This window comes from Dasypus novemcinctus, chromosome 22 (genome assembly GCF_030445035.2).
Source record: "Dasypus novemcinctus isolate mDasNov1 chromosome 22, mDasNov1.1.hap2, whole genome shotgun sequence".
Taxonomy (NCBI): domain Eukaryota; kingdom Metazoa; phylum Chordata; class Mammalia; order Cingulata; family Dasypodidae; genus Dasypus; species Dasypus novemcinctus.
In genome coordinates, this window is record NC_080694.1 from 51,838,249 (window position 1) to 51,854,294 (window position 16,046).

Genomic DNA, 16,046 nt, shown 5'->3' on the forward strand with positions numbered 1-16,046 from the left:
CCAGCTACAAAATACCCTGCAGGTGCTTGACCAAACAACTGGACAACGTAACCTAGTCAAGTTGACACATAAAATTAACCATCCCTTGCCCATGGGCATGAGAAAAAGAGGGAGACAGAGGTAATGAGAAAGAAAGTGTATCACAGTTCTGATGCTGCTTTTAATTTCACTTTCACTTTACCCCTCTGATAGTGAAGGAGGCAATAAAAGAGCAGGAGAAAAGAAGCTGAAGGTGAAGCAGAATTTTCTTTTTTCTGTATCCCCACCCCTTCCTGAATTGGCTCCTTCGTGCTATGCTCAGATTGTGCTCCCATTTCCTAAATCTGGCCACATCATGGCAAGGTAAAAAACTGTTCACAAGTAATGATTTAAAAAAAAACCAAAACCGTAAAAAACAAGAGCTACCCAGTGACTAGCTTTATGTAGCTAATTATCATATTGCCCACTGTCTTCGAGAACACTTGCATGCTGTGGTCACACAGCTATAATGAAGAGATCACGCTGTGAAGTGAAAAGTCTGCTTATCCTCTGGGATTAGATTCGGATTTGCCTCCTTCCAGAAAGGTTTCAGAACACAGGGAGAAGAGAAACAGTGGCATCTGAAGGAACTGTCTTGATCTCCGTTTTGCCAGCCCGGAGGAAAGGTGCCTTTGCAGGAAACTCGGTTTGCAAACAATGAACATCTTTTGTGTTCCTTGTTGGCAAAGCAATTGATTCTAGTTAGAGATTGGCTCAGCGCCACCGTGCAAGCCGGCGTCTTTTCTGTTCTGAAGAGTAGGGTGGGAAGAACTGCATTCGGGCTTTTTTCTCTCTGTATTTTTTTCACAGCTGATGCACAATTCCTTTTTTCTTGCTCCCCCTGCTACTGTGACCAAATGTATGCAATTCATAAGTCACATTTTATAATACCTTTAAAAATACATTTTACAGAAAACAAACCTTTTGAAGCATTTAATAGAATAAGCTGAGAGATGACAATTCTTATAATACTCCCTCACTGTCTCCAGATATGGATTTCTTTTTACCCATTCCCCCTAAAAAAGAATATCATATTCAAGTTTTACGATGTGAACGTGGCTGTTACAGAGATGGCCCATACAGTGAGGATGGCACCTGAGCAGCACCCTGGAAACCCACAGCAGCCATGCAATTTCTAAGTTTGCTTGAATAGAAGTTAAAATTCCTTAATATCAAGCATTACTTACATTTTGGTTTCCTTTTATTATGAATGAGATGAACATCAACTGTTGATGTCTTCTGGTGTTAGTTCCTTCCTGCCCTCTGTTGAAGAAGTTTAGACACTGTTACTACCACGGAAGGAGTTATTCTAATAGATTCACATGCACACTGTCTAGTAATAGGTTTTGGTGTTTAAGTGACACTTGGAAGTCAATGGGAGTTGAGGAACTTTCATGTGAGCCGGGGAGAAGCTGAAGCCTCGGAAGGAGACTTTCCTCTGACCACAGGGTCCCCAAAGTGGGGTAAATCGTCTTCCCCCAAGTTGCAGCTTTCTCCTTACCAAGCTGGCCTCTGGGACCAAATCTGAGCAATGTCCACTTTGAGTATTCACTTGGGTGATCTGGGCAATGGGTTAGGACTCCCAGGCTTGCAAAGGAGATAAATGATAAGCCATCTCCCCTAAGAAGCGGGATGGCCTTTATTTGCATCCACATACTGAAGGAAACATAACTGTTTCACTTCCCAACAGGCACATGGGTGCTGCAAAGAAAACATCCAAGCCTTTTTTTCCCAAAATGCAGTATGCAGCAACAAATGCCACATCTCCAAGCAGAAAAGACCCGTGACTGTGGGTGCTCTGATTAATTGCTCTTAGTGTCAAGGATGAAAGGTGTTCCCTTCATTTTGGCAAGTATCCTGATGACACGAGCAGAATCTGTGATTGGACTGTTATTTGAATGTATTTTATAAAAGTGTCATAGATATTTTGAAAATAGAGTATCAGTTGAAATAGTTTTCAGCGACAGGGTCATTGGGTCATTGTCGTCCCATAAAGAATAAAGGTTTGAAAGACATAAAGCGATCCCACTGCATTCCACTGAAGATTTCAATTTAACTGTCCAGAGATACACATTTGTGAAACATTCTCGACAAAAAACTAATACACAAACCTAAGAATCCTTTATACAGTGATGGTAATGATGCCGGGGTGGGAAACAAGTTTAGGGCAAAAAGGTGAAACTACTTCTTTGAGTCAAATTTTATTTCTCAATAGAGAAACAGTAAGCTGAAGGAATAAAATAAAATAAATCTTAAATAACATGGAGATATAACAACTTAATAAGGACTGCTCATGGGTAACTGAGAGATTATTCACTTATTCTTTCATTTATCTGCTGTATGGTTTAAGCCAGATCATGTAACCTCTATTTTAAAGGTTGATTTGTTTTTATTGTAAAGAAATACATTCTTGTTAAAGAAAAATTGAAATGGGAAAAAAATAGAAAGAGGGAAAAAATATGACCCATAGATTTGTTACTTCAAGGTAAGCACTGATAGCTGTTTGGTCTCTTTTTATTTCTTTATATGTACTTACCTTTTATAAGTACATTTTATTTTCTGCATTTTGTTTCTTTTCATACCTTTTTTCTTTAGACATTGAAATGTAATTAATATTTCTTTTTTTCTGATGATGAGAGCAACATGTTCATTAATTTTATTTTTTATTTTTTATTTTTAAGATTTATTGCTCTCCCCTTCCCTACTCCCCATTTTCTGCTCTCTGTGTCCATTTGTTGTGTGTTCTGTGTCTGCTTGCATTCTTGGCAGCACTGGGAATCTGTCTCTTTTTGTTGCGTCATCTTGCTGTGTCAGCTCTCCGTGTGTGCGGTGCCACCCTTGGTGGGCTACACTTTTCTCACACAGGGTGGCCCTTCTTGTGGGGCACACTCCTTGTGCGTGGGGCTCCCCTAAGTGGGGGACACACCTGTGTGGCATGATACTCCTTGCGTGCATCAGCACTGCACATGGGCCAGCTCACCACATGGGCCAGGAGGCCCTAGGTATCAAACCCCAGACCTCCTATATGGTAGGTGGACACTATCTGTTGAGTCACATCTGCTTCCCTCATTAATTTTAAAAACTATGGAAAAGTATATTCACAATATGAAAATCACCATTAATTTAATGACAATGGAGATAACCATATTTTAATGTAAAATCTTCCCAAATGTAATCCTTGCATACTCATCCATTCTTTCAGATAAATATTTAGAGGAGCTCTTAAGTTGCAGGTTCTCTTCTTTGTGCTGGGGGCAATGAATTAAACAGAAATCCCTGCCCTAATGGAGCTGACATTCTAGGTAAGGGAGACAGAAAATAAACAAATAATGAAAATATGCAGGAGGCACGATGGTGAGAAGTGATATGGAGGAAAAGAGAGCAGGGAGAGGGGTGGGGAGAGGAGGGTGAAATTGCAGATAGAACTGCACCCTATCTGCAATTTCACATAGGGTCGTTAGGGAAGGACACACCAAGATAGGACAGCAAAGAAGTGAAAAGGTTAAATGTCTGAAACTCTGGTACAAGAGCCTGTGCAAAAGTCCCATGAACAAAGCATGGCCAGTGAGTCGTAGGACGAGCAAGAAGCTGGAAAAGGAGAACTGAGAGTGCAGGTGAAATTGGAGAGCTAAGCAGAGGGACCTTCCCTGTGTTTTCTCTGGGTAAGACGGGAAGCCACAGCGAATGTTGAGCAAAGGACTGATCTGACATAGCTTTTGTTTTTAAAAACCTATTATAGAATCTTGCATTAAGTGAAACTTTTGAGGGGTGTAGACGATCAGTAGAGGATTATTGAAATAATCCTCAGGAGAAATGAGAGTGACTTGGACTTGGGACAAAAAGTGGTGGCCTGTCTTTTGAAGGTACAAGTAGCAGGATATGATGATGGCGGGTGACAGGAGGCAATAAGTAGTTTAAGGGTGATTCCATTTCAGTCTGAGCGTCTGGTGGGATGAAGTTCCTTTTACTGAACTGAGGAGGACCAAGGGAGGTGGGTATCTTAGTTTGCCACAGGGCCACCTGTTTACAAGTTGAGTTAAGTCCTCACAGGGGTCCTATCCTCTGGGGGCTTGTTTTCTGGAAGCTTAGAATTTCCCAAATCATCAGTCTCTAGTTTCTTTGTACCCAGCAGTTTATTTCTCAGCTTATCTCTTTCCTCTCACATTTCGCCATAAGCTGCAAGGAGAAGCCAGGCCACGTTTTCCACATTTACTTTGGAAATCTCAGCTAAATGTCCAAAACTCATCGTTTTCAAATTCTTCCTTCCAGCTAACATCAAGAGTCAATTTTGCCAAGTTCTCTGCAACTTTAAAATAAGGGTCGGGGAAACAGACTTGGCCCAGTGGTTAGGGCGTCCGTCTACCACATGGGAGGTCCACGGTTCAAACCCCAGGCCTCCTTGACTCGTGTGCAGCTGGCCCATGCGCAGTGCTGATGTGCGCAAGGAGTGCCCTGCCACGCAGGGGTGTCCCCCTGCGTAGGGGAGCCCCACGCGCAAGGAGTGCGCCCCGTAAGGAGAGCCGCCCAGTGCGAAAGAAAGTGCAGCCTGCCCAGGAATGGTGCCGCCCACACTTCCCGTGCCGCTGACGACAACAGAAGCGGACAAAGAAACAAAACGCAGCAAATAGACACAGAGAACAGACAACCGGGGGAGGGGGGGAATTAAATAAATAAATAAATAAATAAATAAATAAATCTTTTAAAAAAATAAAACAAGGGTCATCTTTCTTCCAGTTTCCAATAACACAGTCATCATTTCCATCTAAGGCAGGGGGTTCTTAACTGTTTTAGCCCCACGGACCCTTTTGCCAGTCAGGTGAAAACCACAGACCCCTTACTAAGTCCACACTGTACTGTGTATTATTTAATAAATACATCACACCCATATCAATACGTCCCCACAAGAATGTTTTTTTTTATTTAATTTCAAGCACATTGACCCTTATGAAGAACCTCAGATCTAAGGCCTTATCAGAAGGTTCTTTAGAGTCCATATTTCTACCAAAAGTCTTTTCAGAACACTCTAGGCCTTTTCTATCCAGTATCTCACAATTGTTCCAAAAATATACCTTACCCAATTATAAAGCCACCTCAACACTTTTGGTCATTGCAAGTAGAATGAACCCTTCTCCTGGTACCAATTTCTGTCTTAGTTTATGAAAGGGCCACCGATGTAAAGCACCAGAAATGAGTAGGTTTTTATAGTGGGAATTTTATTTAGGGTAAAAGCTTACAGTTCTAAGGCTGTGAAATGACTAAGTCAAGGCATCAGCAGAGATGCTCTCTCAGAATTTCTCCATGTGTTAAAGCAAGATGGCTGCCGCTCTCTACTGAGGTCCCTGCCTTCCCTCGAGAATCTACCATATCTTGGAGCTTAGCTGTGGGCAACCAGGGATAAGGCTTGCCTCTTTCTAGGCCTCCTCTCTCAGTCTCTTGGGGCTTCTCTGCCTTTCTGCGGATGGAGGTGAATCCAGAGTCCTCTCTTACATGACAGGATCAAAAATGTTACCTTCATTTCTCCTGTGTGTTTGTCTCTCTCTGTGTCTCCATATATATCAGACCCAGCAAGAAGGTGGAGCCGCAAGCTAGCTCACACCTCACTGACATGGTCCAATCAAAAGGGCCTCACACCCAGAGGGAAGGACTAGTTCAAAAACATAATCTTTCTCATTTGGGGATTCACCAAATTCAAACCGTCACAAAGGGTTTTGGAGGGAACAGCAGAAATTTGGCTTTATACATGTTAAGTTCAAATGGATACTTGACTCAACAGTTGAGAGGGGTGGTCCAGATCGCAGTAAATCTTTGGTAGTTTAAAAATAGTTATGGTGTTTAAAGCCATATGTGATAGGATGAAATTACAGGGTGGGGAGATGGGGTGAGGCAGAGAAAGTGTTTCAAGAATGATCAACAACATGAGACCTGGTAAAGCAAGTCAGACAGGAATTTATTAAATCACAGGCTATCCTCAAAGGATGACAATTCTTGTGAGTTTTGATTTTTTACATTTTGATGAACTTTGCAGAAAATAACATTAAGTTGGCTAGATAATAGAGCAGTGATGCCCAAACTACAGTATGCATATCTCTGGAAGTAAACATTAGACTTCAACCTGACAAGTATTCAAAATTTAATAGATTATTAAACTATATAATAAGATTTACATGAATTGACAGAAATGCATGTATATCTAGATGGATGATAAATAGAAAAACTACATCTATATGCATATATATGTAAACATTTTAGAGATGGGAGTCTAAAATGCTTGAAAAACCCTGTACTATAGTGATGAATGTGCAGAAAGCTGCAAAAGGCTCTCCACTCTTTAATAGTGTTGTAGACCACCTACAAGCATATCACAACTCTGTGTTTGGATGCGTGGGTTAAAAGGCCACTGAGTGACCAGCCGGGCCTCCAGCTCAGCTCCGGGGGGGCTCTGCATGGCTCTACTATGTTCTTATCTAACACCCTCTGCCTGGGGCTCCCAAAGCTCTTGGTGACAGGCTCAGATCCCGTGCCTGGTTCCCAGGCATGTTGATGATATCCTGCAGAGCCGCCTCCAGCCTCCGCCTCAACGGGGAGAGAAGTACCGGGTGCACAGAGCAATTGGAGGCCTTGAGGAGATTTCCCTGCATCCTTTGCGTTTCTCTGCAACTATTTCATCTGCGAGACGCCCTCTAGGGTCTCCGCATTTGTCCTTTGAGGATCGGGTCCGGCTCGGCAAAGTCTGAAGGCTGCTTTAAAATGCTGCGCGCGGCGCTGTGATCCTTTCCCCTCGTTTACTTTTGCTGAAGCTACGTACCTTTGATTAAACCTGGCACAGCACTTTGGAAGCCGCTGATACACATCAAAGAAGTGAGCTCTCTTGGATCAAAATAGACTGAAGGCTTGGCCCTCGACCAGCGCTGTGAACACTAAGAAAGTCCACAGCAGGAGGCAATTGCTTTTGGACAAGAATCAGGAAATAAGCAAATGGATTTCCTCTATTTCTTCCTTCATTAGCCGGATGGCAAATGCCATCATCCCTGCAGTAGAGAAATCTTTATTGGGTTTTTATCCAAAAACCAGTTTTGTGATGGGGGGGGCAGGAGGGGTTAGAATTCGAGGTGAAAAATGTAAACCACATCCTAAGTTATTAATCTTTGTCATATAGGTAAACAGAATTTGCTTGATGAATGGAATACCTCAATTCTTCCCTTTATTTTGCATGCAATTGTAAATAGAGCCGCAGTGGTTTTGATGAATGTGAATTTACTTTTTTCTTCATTTCGTAATCTGGGGGGCAATTAAAAGGAACACCATAGGCATGTCAAAATAGAATGAAATGGGAAATTTATACAGTAGATATGCTTTTGAGAAGTTTTTTTCCAAAGACATTTCAAGACAATGAAGGAGGTGTTTTTTTCCCTTTTCTTTTTTTCTCTATTTTTTTTTAAATGTTACATTAAAAAAATATGAGGTCCCCATATACTCCCCACCCCCGACACCCCACTCCTCCCACATCAACAACGTTTTTCATCATCGTGGGACATTCATTGCATTTGGTGAATACATATTGGAGCATTGCTACACCGCATGGATAGTGGTTTACATTGTAGCTTACGCTCTCCCCCAGTCTACCCAGTGGGCCATGGCAGGACATACAACGTCCAGCATCTGTCCCTGCAGTACCACCCAGAACAACTCCAAGTCCTGAAAACGCCCCCACATCACATCTCTTCTTCCCTTTCCCTACCCTCTACAGCTGCAGTGGCCACTTTCTCCACATCAATGCTACACTTTCTTCCATTACTAATCACAAGAGTTCTGTAGTACAATATCAGTAAGTCCACTCTAATCCATACTCTATTCCCCCATCCTGTGGACCTGGGATGGTGATGTCCACTCCACCTCTATACTGAAGGAGTTTTGATATAACCTATTTTCAAGAGACGAGTGCCTGGCTTACAATGGGTATTCAAAAATATTTGTATAAGTTATTTTAATGGCTGTTCCTAAATCATATCTAATGTAAATTATTTTATTAAATAGACTGTACATCATCAATTTAAAAATAAATTCAGTCAAATGGATAGAAGGACAAGTACAATTATCAGAGCAAAACAGCTAATAAGCAGTTAATCTTGCTTTTACTTTTTTAACAATGAGATTTCTAAGAGGTAAGAGATAAATGACCTCATTTGTTCTTCCCACTAGCTCTGTGATAGCCACTGTTATTGATCCCCTTCTACAGATGAAGCCACTGAGGCGACGGGAAGTAAATTAACTGCCCATAATCAATCAACTCTTTGAGTCAGGAGTCAGCCAACATTTTCTGTAAAGGGACAGATCGTAAATATTTTCTGTTTTGCGGGTCATACAGTCTGTGTCACACCTACTCACCTCTGCTCTAGTAGCTTGAAAGCAACTGTAGACCACACATAAATGAATCTGAGTGGCTGTATTCCAGCACATTTTATTGACCAACACCGAAATTTGAATTTCATATAATTTTCACGTCACAAGACGTTGTTCTGTTTCCCCCCCCCCCCCCAACCATTTAAAAATGTAAAAACAAAAACAAAAACCATAGGATGGACCAGCACAGGTCCATCTGGATTTGGCTGGATTTGGCTCCCAGACCATAGTCTGCCAACCTCTGCTCTAAGTGGAGCAATAGGATCGGGATTCAAACCTAGGTCTTCTAAATTGACAGCCTGTGTTCTTTCCACGACACCATGTGGATTTGTTTCATAATTGAGGAGAGACCCTACTCAGAGACTTGAAATCTGGAGAGTTTTACTGCTGTTTCTACTTTTGAAATTAAGATAAGACTCAAACATATTAAGCTTCTGCATCCAAAGAGAGAGAGAGCACGTAATCACCGGCTGCAGAGCAATTACCAGAAGAGAGAGCCAATAGTGAGCCCAACCATCACTTCATTGTCAGCTAGAGGGTTTGGCTAAAAGTAAATTTAATACTCATTAAAAAATGAACATTGCTTTAATGCCACTTCAGAGGCTGGTGAATTGTAGCTAGCTCTAAGCAATTCAGGAAGCAGTCCCATTGCTTCAAGGCTGACATCTACTTACTAACACATCCTTCAGAAGGCAGGAAGATTGGAAGAAGTCCCATCTTGGAAAAGTTAGGTGTCCCTTGAAACAGTCCAGACAGTTCTGGCCCTTCTTCCCCCGTGCAAAGCAACAGGCATGTGGTCATGAGTGGAAGGAAAAGTAGAGGTTAATCCTACAGAAATGCTGGCATGTGAATTTCATAATGTATGGCCCCACCGAGAAAAAGTTTTGAGAATTGCACCTGCCTATGAAAATAGTGATTAAAAACATACTCCTTTCAAGGTACATTTCATCATTTTTATATTTGTTTTCCTCTTCCCTGTCCGTGATTTATACCAACCCCTCTGAAGCGTGAAACTGAAATCCTTCTCCTTAAACCTCTCTTCCCTGAGCGATTTTGCTCGGATAGAGTTGTTCATAAGAGCTTAGCAATTGCTGTTGTGCTGTGGAATAAAACCGTCAGTGTGATTTAAAAATACATATTGCGGATAATAAGAAAATGCATTCTAAAAACCTCGCCATTTCCTTTTCTGTGGAACACAAAGGCAGGTGACATGGAGAGCTCAAAATAATAATAATAAAAGGCCTTGTTAATTGTGAGGCATTTACAACCTCAAAATCACATCAGAATGTCATGGGAACTAGCCGGTATCCAAGTGTCTCAGATCTGAAATGACAGGAATTAATTGCCCAAGTGATGGACGACTTCAGAGGAAGGCATTTGAATAAGTAAACTAGTGGATGACAGAATGGAAAGAATGACTAACCCCATGTTGTTACATACATGTACTTTTTTGGATATCATGGATTTTTTGGAGTTCAGGTGCAGGGGGTTGATCTTCCATTTTCCTTTTGTTCTGGTTGTTTCCATGACATCACAGAATTAACCTAGAAATGGTAGGCTCTCCTTTAAATCACTTTTAGTTTTCTATTTGCATTAAAAGCTTGACTTGGAGAACTTTCCGGCTGTGGGGATTTGTGTCTGCATATACGTGAGCTTGTGTGACATCCTTTTATCAGACTGGCATTAGTATCTACTGGTTCATAATTAATATTCTGCTCTCTGTTACCCTTTGAAAGAAAAATGCATATTAACAAACAAATGTGAGTGATAAGGGAGAAGAGAAAAAAAAAGCATGCAGAATGGCTTACATACTTAAGTATATATTTTTTAAATACCTCCTTTAGGCATAAATAGATATTTGGACTTTTATAAACAAGTTTTTCCAATCCTTTTTTTTTTTTTTCATGGAACACCTAGAAAAGTATATTACTTGTAGAAGACACGGAGATAAACAGGAGTCTGAGAACATCTGTTTATGATTTGATTAAAAATATTTTTTATTTGCATTATGAAATTTTGGTAAGAAAAACACAATACAAAGCCTTGGGGAAGATATTAATTATGAAATTTTATTAAGATTTCAATAAAATGTTATCAAGGTATTTAAAGAGAAATTTGAGCTTACTTCTATGAATTCACCTTTCATGCCACGTTTTAAGCTTGAAATGGCTATAATTCTAGCCAAGGCTTTGCAACTATGGTTTACTCACCTTCTTGGTACTCACTACCTATGAAATATTTTGTCCATATAAGTAAAGCATATTTTAAAAACATCTTTAAACCCTTTCAATCATTTATAATAGTGATATTATTAAGAATCTAATAGTTGTTCCTTTTCTTAAATTATCAACTAGATTATTGAAGTTTCTTGACATAATATGTTTGGATTTTAAATCCAAGTGAACTTTTTCTCATCAAGAATTACAGAAATAATGATAATGCTCCAATGTGCCTGAAGCTTGCTTGTATGCCACTATAGGTCATGCCATTAAATGGACATGTGTCCAATATGTGTCAATTGAAGGACCCAGGGTCCTTTCAGTAGCGTACTGGCAAGAAGCGCCCCCCTCCCACCCCAATTCCCCACTACAGGAAACATTTTAGCTAGAGTGCCATATACTTTGACACTGTGCACATAAACTCCAGGAGACCAAAGGTATTGCGCAATCACAGACAATGGAGCTGGCACAGATGTTAACATCTGGATACTAAAATAACTCCTTGGCTATGCTCAGCTATGGAGGTGGGCAGGGCTGCTGGGTAATGCTTATTGCCTTTTATTGCATCGTCTTGGGGTGGCCTTTACACATAGCTCCATTGGAGGCTCCAAGGAGGCAAAAAGAGGCAGCACAGAGCCCAGGCTGGGACTCCATCCTTACCAACCATCCTGGCGCCCAAAGAACAAAAAGGACCAATCGGTCATCTTGGAAGAGCCCATTCCATCTTCAGACAACCTGGGGGCTGAAAGAGCTTTCTGTAAAGAGATGGACTACCATGCTCTCAATCAGCTGATCTTGATGGGGAAGGAGGGGCTTTCTGTGTAGTTCTGGGACTGAGGCCTCTTTCCACGTAGGGAAAAGTCAACTCTTGACCAGCCATCCTGCCAAAGTTACCCCACCTGAACACATTCTCCTCCAAAGGAAGCCCTGGCTACTCTCTTCTTGGTCTCGCTCACCTACCTCTCCTGAGCATGGGGCAGTTGTGAAAACTAACAGCATTTGATCCACATCAGATACACAACCAAAAGGCCCAAAGCCAATTTTTTGTTTTACACATTGCTAATGGTCAAATAATGCTTTTCTGTATTTCAGGGGATTTTTCTGATTTGTTGACATTTTAAAAACTGCAATCTTAGTGGAGTCATTGAATTAAGATAAGAGAGAGAGAGAGAGATAGTATCTCTTGCATAGAGTTTACTTTACTAGGCACTTGTTCATAGAAATTTTACTTTGACCTAGGTCAACATGTTAGGTTTAGCATTGAACATTAAAAATTTGGGGGTAACGGATACAATGAGGTCCTGGGTGCAATTTCCCAGCACCTCCTAACATATATATATATGCCTTGCATGAGATTAAAATAAGATCACTGTAATTCCAATTTTGGAAACTTAGTTTTTGGTATTTTCAAAAGAAGCATTATTATATGTAAACTATTTATTAAAATAGCCCCCATTCCTTATGTGTAATACAAGTCTAAATATTTGGACGGTAGGAAATTTAGGGCCAGTGGAAAGGCTGAAGTTTTAGGTATCATTCTCTGAGACCAGGACAACCATGGGCATCCAGTTAAGCATCTGCTAGCTGATCCTTTTGGCTATCATGTGTGGGTAAGCATCGCAGGGACCCCACAAAGAGGTGAGCCCAAGAGGCTGCACTCTAGTTATTTAGTTATATAGATACAGCCATGGTCCAGCAATTATAGCAGTAATATTTAATAAAAGAGAAGGCAAATTAAAAATGAAGTGAGTTGTATTGATAAATGTGATTAACCCAATTTAAATTTCCACGCTTTAATATTTTAATAGGCTTAGTCTTTTGTTCTTAGTCACATTTATAATTACTTTTCCTCATTCTTTTGATTTAATAACAGAAAAATCTGAAAATCTTTGGAGGAAGATACACAATAGGAAAAACTGATCTGGTTGAGAATAAATGTAATCAAGAGTCCTGCAGTGTCAGGGTATATGGCAAGTGTAAAAGGAAACACTTCCCATCCAGCTCATCGCAGTTAGAAATAAATGCTTCGCTCCAAATACGATGGAGCAAGGGGATGTTTGTCTACTTAGTCTAACTTTAATAGCTTTTGTCACAAGTAAAACAGGAGGGGAAAAAGCATTTCAGCATACTAACCCCAGGATGCAGGCCAATTCCCACCAACTCTTTATTTTTCCCTGTTGTTTTAAGCATAGGATATGCACAAATCCCAGAGAACAGGCAAAATTCAGCTACCCAGTAAGGCAACCTCAAAAGCATAGTTAAATGGTTTGCTTGTGTCCAATTCAAAGGCTCTCAATAAAGGAACATCAGAATCACCAGGAAAGTCACTTCATGGCTCATATTTTACTGCAGATAAATTATGCAAATAAAAGAATAAGCAAATTCACCCCAGTCTACTCTAGCTTTCAAGCTCAGAGAGACAAAAAAAGGAATACAACTTATCCCACTTACCCAGGTACAGTCTGAGATTTTATGTATGTGTTATATATGAGTCTATATAAACACATGTGTGTGTGTTTCAGCTTCTTAGCCTGAAACCTGGAGCAAAAACTGCCTAATTTGATTTTTTTTTCCCTCCCCCTCCCCCTCGCTGTTTTTTGCAATCTGTGTCCATTTGTTGCATGATATTCTGTGTCTATTTCTCTTTTTGTCTTCTCATCTCGTTTTTCTCCTCTAGGATTCACTGGAATTCGATCTGGGGTTCTCTGATGTGTCAAGAAATTCCCTGTCACTTGCACCACCTCAGTTCCTGATTTCTGTTGCGCCTGCCTTGACTCTCCCGTCTCTTTTTTGTTGCATCATCATCTCGCTGTGTGACTCACTCGTGCGGGCACTGGCTCGCGGCATGGGCACCCGCACAGGCACTGGGCTTGCTGCACGGGCACTCAGCTAGCTGTGCAGGCATGCTTTTTTTTCCTCACTAGGAGGCCCCAGGGATCGAACCCGGGTCCTCCCATATGGTAAGCAGAAGCCCAATCACTTGCGCCACATCCGCTTCCCCTAATTTGATTTTCGAAGCACCCAGTTTGCTCCGAGAACCCAGCCCCTGCCTTTGGAGGGCCTGGTGAGAGTGACGGGAAACCATCCCAGTCAATGGATCGTGTTCGCCTCTTGTGTTGTGTGAGGCTTACCACGACCCTGATTGCCAGGGGCAGAGCCAGCGTTCACCCACAGTCATTTGGGGGGACTCTGGGGCCTCACTCAGGACCCTGAGAACATCTGTGGCTTCTGGGAGGCCAGAAAGTGAAGGCTACGGCAGGGCCACGAGGTCACCGAGGTGTCCCAGGAAGCACAGGTGTCTGATCTCAAGCAAAGCCGTTCAGTCTTAATGATACCGCCTATTGGTGGACAAATATTGCCCGTTTTTATTTGTCAGGATGAATACCATCTGTGCATACTTAACCATAATGCAGTTTCTCTTTCTTCTTCATTCTTTTTATTCTGACCTAACACCGTCCTCTAGGGAAATCAATTATACTAACCATTTACTACAGCTGTTTTCGACCTTGGTTGCACATTGGGGTCACCTGGAGAGCTTTTTAAGAAGACTAGTGCCTGGTTCCCAACCCCCAAGGTTCTGAGCTGAGGTGGGCCTGGGCATCAGGATTTTTAAAAGCTCCCCAAGTGATGAGGGTGCCAGCCAAGAGTGAGAATCACCACTCTCCTTAGGCTGGGAGTCAGGGAAGTTAAAAACAAGGGGGTACATCCCCAAGAGCCAATGTTCTCTTTCTGCAAGGGAGAAACGTAGATTGCTGCAGGGCTGCGTGATAGCCCAGTCACCTTAATTCGGAATTTGCAGCTTTGTTCACTGTTTTACAGTCTCCATGTTATTAATTTTCTGATTCATAAACCTGACAAACATAATCGTTAATTACATGCCACACACATACCACCCACCACCCACCGCCCTCCCGGTAATGGTTTCTCTCAGAACCCTCATCTGATATAAAGCTATAGTGCAATGCCCCACTATATTAAATTTCAATTTAATTATCTTTATTACAGCATCACCTCCTTGGAGGAAATGATTAACTCTGAGATGGACTTATAATAGAAGAGGAAGGTTTTGCAGGGAGCCTTACCCTAAAGCCCTTGCTGTTAGACAGGCTGCAGTTGCAGGCTCTGGAGCAACAAGAAAATGGTTGAAAAATGAGCCTCTCATCCACGTCCGCAGCTCTCTGTGATGTGATGCCTCAGAGGTCCCGACTGGCACATACAGAAGTGAATGGCATAAAAAATGTGGCTTTAATGTGCAGCTCATTTGTGTGTGTATAAGCGTGTGTGCACGCTTTAGTTAGAAGCAAAAGGTAATTCTCAAATAATTAGCACAGGAGAAAACAGGAAATAGCCAATGGACAGAACGTCTTCATTACTAAATAATTTTTTAGTATTTAAACTTTAAATATTATTTAGTACCATGGGCCTAAAAAAAGAAAGAAAGCTTAGGATGTCTCACTTTTAAATATTCCTTGCCATGACTTTCAATAAGAATCTCCTTAACCTTGGTTTGGAAATTTTAAAGACTAGGGGAGCATGCAAGATTTCCAGAATAACTGTTCCCTTAAATTAACACAGAGCAGCTTGAATCCCACGCAACTATAATATTTTAGGTGACTGAGAAGAAATAAAATAGAAAATAGGACCACAGGGCTTTGAGATTCCATGTTACTGAAGCAAAACAGTGAATGAATTTTATCATCATTAATTAAGTATTTATAGAACAGGTATTTACAAAAAGTACTCTGGGATCAACTGCCTTCGGGAATGGACTGGCACCATTCCAAACACATCCTTCACACCTCCACTCCCATTTTTGTTTTGTTTTTAAAAATATGTTAGGAAACGCAGGCATGGAACAATTGACTTGTCCAAACCTCGTACGTTGGGGGCCAACAAATGCACAGGTCATCCAGCAACATGTGGTCATGTTCAGTGAACTGTGGATGTTAATATGTAACCAGGGCTCTACCTTGAGCCCAGGTTGAACTCACTGGGGAGCTGCAGTAAATAATAAAAATGGAAATAGATATCTTATGTATTTGGGGTCCTGGCACAGCAGAGGGGAACAGAGAAGACTGTTATCCAGAAATGAGCAGACATTGGAGGCCAGGAAAGGTGAAGGGCCTCACAGTACCACTGCTCTCGTGCCTTTCATGAGCACGAACATATTTGGTGAAATAAGACAGTGGCAGAAGGTGAGTGTCAGGCAGTAGCTGAGAGTCCCGTTCTAATGGGAGAGAAATTTGAGGGTGCTAGGGTGCTTATTTTTACCATCAGATTGATGTGACTACTGGAAAGAGAAATAATTAGAATCCAAAGAAAAATCTCCTTGAATGATAAATTGGCAGCCTACATCGCCTTAAAACACAATGTTTATATTAACATTTCTTTGTTCTTCCCGAGGACTTA